General features: G+C 43.2%; 1 pseudogene; it reads left to right on the forward strand.

Annotated features, from left to right (window-relative positions):
• Positions 1 to 250: 250 nt before the first annotated feature.
• On the forward strand, positions 251 to 1,578 carry LOC120946192 (annotated as a pseudogene).
• Positions 1,579 to 6,761: the final 5,183 nt, after the last annotated feature.

Here is a 6,761-nt window from a genome sequence, read left to right on the forward strand (position 1 = left end):
TTTTTTTCAGAATCCCAAAATGAGTAAGGCAAAGAAAAGAAAAGTGGACAGTGAATGCAGAGTGTTTAATAAGGAATAAATAGCAAAATATTTTTTTACGGAAGTACGATCAATGGCTGTATGTCTCATATGCCAGGAAACTGTTGCGGTTTTCAAAGAATATAACATCAGCCGTCATTTTGCCACGAAGCATGCTAACTATGCTAGCAAGTAGTCGCCCCAAGAACGGGGGTCTACAGCTCGGAGGTTGATGGCTAAATTACAGGCTCAGCAAAATGTATTTCACAGACAAACTGAGATTCAAGAGTTAAGTACCAAAGCAAGTTTTATGCTCTCATTCAAATTAGCAAAAGCTAGTAAACCCCTCTCTGAAGGAGAGTTTTTGAAAGAATGCATGATAGAGACCGCAGGTCTTTTGTGTCCAGAGAGCAAAGACAAGTTTGAAAAACTCAGTTTATCACGCAGGACAGTGACTCGTCGTGTGGAACTGATTGATGAAGACATAACAAACAAGTTAAATAATATTGCAGAGTCCTTTAAATTATATTCGCTAGCACTGGACGAAAGTACAGACATAAAAGACACAGCTCAGCTCTTAATTTTTATCCGAGGGACTAGCGACAGTTTTGAAATAACAGAGGAGTTTTTGGCCATGGAGCCACTTAAAGGAAAAACACGGGGAGAAGATTTGTATGACCGGGTGTCTGCTGTCATCGAGAGTATGAAGCTACCTTGGAGTAAACTTGCTAATGTCACTACGGATGGATCTCCAAATTTAACTGGAAAAAATGTGGGATTGCTGAAAAGAATTCAGGATAAAGTGAAAGAGGAAAACCCTGAGCAAGAAGTTATTTTTCTCCACTGCATTATACACCAAGAATCTTTGTGTAAATCTGTATTACAGCTTAGTCATGTTGTGAATCCAGTTATAAAGCTTGTTAACTGCATACGAGCAAAGGGACTTCAGCACCGTCAGTTCATTGCATTTCTGGAGGAAACCGACGCAGACCACCAAGACTTGCTTTACCACTCTCGCGTCCGCTGGTTGAGTTTGGGCAAAGTGTTTAAACGAGTGTGGGATCTTAAAGAAGCGATTGATACATTTTTGGAGTTAAAGGGGAAATCTGATGATTTTCCAGAGCTGAGCGACAAGAATTGGCTGTGTGACTTTGCGTTTGCTGTTGACATTTTTTCTCACATGAATGAGCTCAACATCAAGCTACAGGGAAAAGACCTGTATGTGCACGACATGTATAGTCATGTAAATGCCTTCAAAGCCAAGTTGACTTTTTTTCTAGGCAAATTTCAAAGAAAAACTTCTCTCATATTCCAACACTAGCCACACAGGAAAAGGCCATCCAAAATGTGAATAAATGTAGCAAATCACTGAAAGACCTGCATGAAGAATTCAGCCGTCGGTTTTCAGATTTTGAAAAAATTGAAAAGTCACTTCAGCTGGTGACCTGTCCCTTGTCACAAGACCCAGAAACAGCACCACAAGAAGTGCAATTGGAACTAATCGATCTTCAATCTGATGCAGTCTTAAAGGAGAACTTCCACTCTCTTCCACTAAAATAGTTCTATGCCTCACTTAAAGATGACTGTTTTCCAAACCTCCGGGGGATGGCTCAGAAGATTCTGTCCTTATTTGGCTCGACCTACGTGTGTGAGCAGACATTCAGCGTCATGAACATCAATAAATCCCGTCACAGATCCCAGTTAACTGACCAACACCTCAGATCTATTCTGCGAATTGCAACAACAAAGCTAACTCCTGACTTTGATGCCTTAACAAAAAAGGGAGACCAACAACACTGTTCCCACTGAAATTGAAGGTTCTATTTTATGAAAGAAATACGTTGCATAAAAGTTTTGTAAAATTACTCTTTTTATGCTTTTCTACCTTAAATAAATCTAAACATTTATGTTACAAATTTAAATGTAATTTATATTAATTCACACATACACACCGTCCATCTACTCTTGGTCTGGCCCCCGGGTCCAATGTATGAACCAATTGCGGCCCTCTAGTCAAAAAGTTTGCCCACCTCTGCCCTAGTGTCTCAGTTGATAAAATTGGTAACTGACCTGACAAGTCAAGCAACTAAGACCCCAAGCAGGAACGCTCGGGCAGAACCAAGGAAACCTCCCAGTTGCAACACTGACTCACTAAGGAAACAGTGGAAGTTACCAATCTGCTTCAACTGTGGATGGATCGGACATGTCATGGAAGTATGTCCAAGTCCTGAGAAGGCCGCAGCTCAGTATTGCCAGCCAGCGGAAAACTTCAGGGGGCCCCGGTGAAGGAGTCAACCGGGTGACCGCGGGTCTCAGTTGGCTCCAAGACATTCCCTAAAAAATAAAAAGCAGCATCGGGGGTGCAAAACTCTGCCAAGTGTCCCTGTTGTTGTCTCTGGGTGGTCAAATATCTTCCCTCCCATGACCCAAGCTGCTAAAAGGCGGGAGATCGATGCACACCAGGCCCAACAAGGGTTCAAACCTAATAGGAATTCACAGAAGAAAGGAGTAAAGGTACAGACGGCAGAAGTTAGTGGGGCCTTCCCCGATAGTCTCAGTTCAAGTAGAGGGAATCTTTGCCAAGGGCCTCCTTTACATTGGAGCCCAAGAGACTCTCCTATATAGGGACTTCTATGATAGACACCTGAAGCACCTACCGCTACGCAAGCTGGAAGAGCTGGAGATCTGGGGGATCGACACCCAAAACCTCCCTTACGATGGATACTTGCCAATTAAATTGACTTTTGACCCCCTCAGTGGCAGGGGAAGCCGAAACATTCGATACTCTGGAGATAGTCTGCCCCCATCCACCAGGAGCCGGGAAAAGTTCTCTCATCATAGGGACTTACACCGACTTAGTCCGGAGGCTCCTGGCACCCTTAGCTCAAGAACAGGATACCCCACCTGCAAGGGTGCATCCAATGCTGAGGCAGGCCTACCAGCACCTAGTCCTGGAAAAGAAGGCCCCCACAGAGGGAGTCGGTAGGTTTTGGAGACTGGGAAGAAGAGAAAGGATGCTGCAGCCAGGAGAAGTGACCTGTTTAAAGCCTTTTTTCAAGCTCACCTAGAGGCAGCCAGGCCCTTTTGTTGCCCTAGAGGCAGACCCACAGAGCAGCAAGGGGATAGAAGTGGTCCCTGAAGTGGTCCCATTGAAGGCACTGCAGAGAAACCATGGGAAGGTCTCGGCATCAGAAACACCACGACCACACCAGTGAAGGTACCGGCCAGAATGTTGCTGGGCCATGTGAACTCAGCCACCCCAACCGCTCCATCTGATTGGAAGAAGGAAGAAGGGGGTGAAGGAGTACTGGAGAAGCTCTGCACAGGGGACACAGCCCTTCCACCAGAATGGAGAGAAAGGGCCAGAGCTCAGTCAAAAAAGAAATTACCTCTAAAAATGGGATTTTGTGAGCAATGAAAAAAAGAAATTCAAAAATTGAAAAAATATAAATTTAATATAGAGAAAGTTACAAAAAGATCATATATATTATATACCAATACCACAATATACATACAAACCACACAGTGGTACATTAAAAACAATACATGGAATAGATGACAATGTATGTATACAAATAGTGGGCGGTGTCTGCATTTGAACCTCCAGAACCTGCAAGGAAGGGTTCCAAATGTAGTGGCAAAAACTGGGCTGTATGCAGAGCACACCGCCATTTTGCCCTGTGCTATTAAGCACAGAATCCGTCTTAATGAAATAATCCATATTTAAGCTAAATAGATTCACTCACCATATTCTCTGCCATACATTCAAGTCAAGAGACCTCACACCAGCTAGTTCTTAAGTCACCGTCATCACCATCATTGGCCTTCATGGCTCAGCACAGCTCATTTTATTTACCCAAACAGGAAGTGCTCACTGCACCAGTTAAACACCTCCCCCATGGGAGTGGTCATTACATGATGTCCCCTTGACACAGCTAATACCATATAAGGACATTCCTTCTAACAGGAAGTCCCATAGAATACATGAATAGAATATAATACAATGAATACAATACAATGAATAGAAATACATACAATGCTGCTAAAGTCTTATGGGCGTGGCAGGGAGTGCCCCCCCTCACCCAAAACCGATCACAAGCTCCTACATTAATCGCTGATAGAGTCCTTAATCTGTGCCATTCCATAGAATAATGCATATCCAGATTATATCCTTATTAAAGGTGGAATGGAGGCTATCTACAGGCATACGCTACGAATCCCAAGCCATGCTGATCAGACAAGACCCAGATAAGAATGCGAGCGCACCCCCCTCCTCAACGATCATCTGTGCTAAATGCACAGAGGGCCCCTCATCGGCGGACATCACATTCCAACCTCAAGACATTTTCTACTACCAGACGAGATTCAACCAGCCTCAGACCGCCCCAGCCAGCTCTATTTAGAGCGGGCTGCGGAAGTACTAAGACTGGGTGCCATTATGACAATACATCTTCAAATTTCCACCACAGTCCTCCCTTTTTGTCATATTGCTCCCACTTATCCTTTGAATCTTGATAGTCTTCTTACACCTAGAAACTAAATCAGTCTTTACAGTCCATAAAAAGGAAAACACGGCTTGACATGTAGACTCTGTTCTTCAGGAGGGATGACTTATAAGGAGGACACAACTTGGTGAGCTGTAGTAATCGCAGATCGGTCTGGGGTCCTCTGTCTTGTACGTGGGTCTGGCTTCGGGGCGTCTCATCAAGGAAAATGTGGTCATCTGCTCCGGCTCTGGTCACGCGTCCAATCAGGCAACAGGAGCGCCTCATCACGACATAGAAAGAATAGAAATAAAAACGACATGAGTATATATATATTCCAATTTTCATCAACCACGATCCGCTGTAAAATAAAAATTAAATCCCCAAAGATTCCCAGAAATCGCCCTTGGACTGTAAGAACTTCCTTGTAGCTTCAACAGTCACATGAAACATTCCATCTTCAATAGGTTAGAATTGTTCAATCGTATCATAAGCTCAAGCCCCCACCTTGTACATGCAGGAAACCATGCCCAGACCTGGTCGGGGTTGGTGAACAATTCCCCTCTAGCTGACCCTGACATTCCTAATTTCTCTTGAGCCATCAGATCCTTGCGATTGGCCGCGATATAGGATGCTGGGACAGCTTCACCACCACGCATGAACCTCTTGAATTACCTTATAAGCTGTAGAAACCCAACCGATAAGAGGCAGAGCCATAAAAATGAAAACCAATTCTACCCTCTAAAGACATCTCATTAAATTCCATTGATAAGTGTCTGTTCGGAGTCTTCACTAGTTTGTCAATAATCGTCATACCAATAACATCATAAATATCATGTACCGCTGTCATCGCTGGGCACTAAAGCTCGGTGGAGACTCAGAACAGACCGCGCAATCAGTCCCGTTCACTTTCTTAATTAGTCATAGAATAGACTTTAAATAATAACTTGGGGTGTATTTCATCGTTACCTCTGCTAAAATTTACTAAACAAACAAATACAAAATAAACGAAGATACTACTCATTTCTTTGATGTGGTTGAGCCGCTTCTTGCAGTGGCTGGCGTGGTCTCATCCATCAAGCTTCTTTACAAACGACCCAGTCACCTGGTTGGGAAAAATTAAAACCAATTACCGTGTCAGGGTCCAGGAGAGACTCCTGAACCCTTTTGAAGTTCATGTTACAGTGATCGCACTCACCCCATCACCTTAGAATAGACGTGGCCCTGGTTTTCGGTTGACCTCCAAACAAACCTTATGACAATAACCCAGACATCGGGACTGTGTTCACTGCACAATCTGTGCGTGGCTCACCATCGCCTGTAATCGCTTACCATCTCCTGTAATACCTGGAGCTATTGGGAGGTTCTTAGCATCTAAGATGAGAACCTACTTCACCAGACTGCTGCTTGCCGATTCAAATTCTATCAAAGAAAGACAGTCTTGGCACAAACTTGATTTAGAATTAGAAAGATTAGTGTTATTAGTTCGAAAAACTGTCACTTTTACATTTATTTATCCCCCCCCTTTTCTTCCTCATTACAGACTGGAGGAAGAAGAAACAATGAAGTAGCCTATGATACTTTAACCTCCTTAGACTCGTATTTATCCATGTGTACAGCTGTCTACATACACCTGCTCTCTATGTACAGACACTTCCAGAAACTTCTTGGACCTGAAAAATACTTATAAGCAGAAATCATTACTTCATCCCACATATTTATCCTGCAGAGAATGGCAAACAAAAATGACATTCCTGTAAATTTTCAATGACATTCTTTCAAAACCGATTCAAACGAAACTCTCTGTAACCCTAACTTTCCCCGTTCCTACAAAAATACTAAAGCCGCGACGCATCGGAGGATCGCCGCAGTAAATTTGAACATATTCACGTTACTACACACAAACATTCATATACAAATGTGGGGGAGATATTCATAGTATCCAAAACAAAAATCAAAAAAATCAAAAACCAGCTGGAAATCTGCCTTCACTTTCAGCAATAGAAGAAAATACAATGGGGAAAATATGAGAACAACGTGAGAGCCTTGCATAGACCAGCTATACAACGTTCCCCTCTGAGGGTCACCAAAGCGTGTACCACACCTCCATCCACACTCATCATTACAGATTTCTGAAGCCACATCTGAACTACATCCAAGGTATTTAGAAAAGTTTCCTTGAAACAAGGAGGGGTTGTGGGACTTTAATTGAAGCTTGATGGATAGGGGTCAAATATGTCAAATAACTCTATGGGCTTG

Source organism: Rana temporaria, chromosome 7 (genome assembly GCF_905171775.1).
Source record: "Rana temporaria chromosome 7, aRanTem1.1, whole genome shotgun sequence".
NCBI classification, from domain to species: Eukaryota; Metazoa; Chordata; class Amphibia; order Anura; family Ranidae; genus Rana; species Rana temporaria.